The following is a 2257-nucleotide window of genomic DNA, read 5'->3' on the forward strand; positions in this document are numbered from 1 at the left end:
CACTATTCAATACTAGACACTATACAATACTAGACACTATACAATACTAGACACTATTCAATACTAGACACTATACAATACTAGACACTATACAATACTAGACACTATACAATACTATACACTATACAATACTAGACACTATACAATACTAGACCTGATGGTAGACACTATACAATACTAGACACTATACAATACTAGACACTATACAATACTAGACACTATACAATACTAGACCTGATGGTAGACACTATACAATACTAGAGTGTCTCCAGTCCTTGTTTACCAACTGTTAGGTGTATCCATTTCATTTCTCCATTCTCTTCTTCTGTGGTGGATCAACATCGTAGCTCGCTGTATCACTTATTCTGTTGCTTTCTACATGTGTCTGTCCTTTCACTGTCTTTTGAAACATCAGACCAGCTTGTTATTCCACTTGTTTTAGCCTCGCTACGTTCCCGCCTCATTTACTTCTAGAAGATTTTCATGTGACTTTTGGAAAAGCATCAGAAATAATTTGAAAGAGGCTCTGGAAAGACAAAGCGTGGGCGTGGAGCCAGTCCTAGATGGGGGCGTGGAGCCAGTCCTAGATGGGGGCGTGGAGCCAGTCCTAGATGGGGGCGTGGAGCCAGTCCTAGATGGGGGCGTGGAGCCAGTCCTAGATGTTCCTCACCGCTCCATCTCAACAACAACCTGACAGGTTTCATCTGGACCCAATGTATCAGCTGACAACACATTACAATTGTCTATTTTTATTTTTTTTATCAACTTCTGCTCTTCGCTTCTTTTATCCCCGTAGGAGTCTGCTGTTTATTAGTACTGTATAATCTGACCTGTATAGAATAAATTATTAATGCTGTATAATCTGACCTGTATAGAATAGATTATCAATGCTATATAATCTGACCTGTATTAAATAGATAAATAGTACTGTATAATCTGACCTGTATAAAGCACTGCTGTGCTTTTGAATGTGATGACACATATTTTGCATATTTTGCTTTGGGACTATAGCTGTTAATTAGGGTCTAATTATACACACTGTGTTTGTTGAAGGCAGTTACTGCGCAAAGATATCTTCCTCACAATGTGATATAAACAACATTTAGCTTCTCTTCTGGGTTATACAGTAGAACTAGGCAGAACAATTCATTCTGGGTTATACAGTAGAACTAGGCAGAACAATTCATTCTGGGTTATACAGTAGGACTGGGCAGAACAATTCATTCCGGGTTATACAGTAGGACTGGGCAGAACAATTCATTCTGGGTTATACAGTAGAACTAGGCAGAACCATTAATTATGGGTTATACAGTAGAACTAGGCAGAACAGTTCATTCTGGGTCATGCAGTAGAACTAGGCAGAACAATTCAAGCTGAACATGTGAGTGCTCTGTATGTGTATAATGTTGGGGGTGATGGTTTATTTTATTCATTGTAATGAGTCTGCCTTTGGTGAATAGGACTTCTCTTTTCACTCCCCCTTTGGTTAAAAGGGCTTGTTTCTGAAGTCACATAATGTATCCATCACTCCATCACATAACATATCCATCACATCCCACGTAACATATCCATCACATCTCACATAGCGTATCCATCACATAACGTATCCATCACATAATGTGCCCGACTGGCTCCATCCCCTTCCGTGCTCACCACATAACGTATCCATCACATGCCACATAACGTATCCATCACATCCCACATAACGCATCCATCACATCCCACATAACATATCCATCACATCCCACATAACATATCCATCACATAAGGTATCCATCACATAGCACATCCCACATAACGCATCCATCACATCCCACATAACGTATCCACCACATAACATATCCATCACATAACATATCCATCACATAACGTATCATCACATAACCCATCCATCACATAACCCATCCATCACATATCGCATCCATCACATCCCACATAACGCATCCATCACATCCCACATAACGTATCCATCACATCCCACATAACATATCCATCACATAACGTATCCATCACATAGCGCATCCATCACATCCCACATAACGCATCCATCACATCTCACATAACGTATCCATCACATAATGTATCCATCACATAACGTATCCATCACATAACATATCCATCACATAACGTATCCATCACATCCCACATAAAATATCCATCACATAACGTATCCATCACATAGCGTTTCCATCACATAACGTATCATCACACAACGTATCCATCACATAACGTATCCATCACATCCTACATAACGTAT

Source organism: Oncorhynchus kisutch, unplaced genomic scaffold (genome assembly GCF_002021735.2).
Source record: "Oncorhynchus kisutch isolate 150728-3 unplaced genomic scaffold, Okis_V2 Okis09a-Okis19a_hom, whole genome shotgun sequence".
Lineage (NCBI taxonomy): Eukaryota > Metazoa > Chordata > Actinopteri > Salmoniformes > Salmonidae > Oncorhynchus > Oncorhynchus kisutch.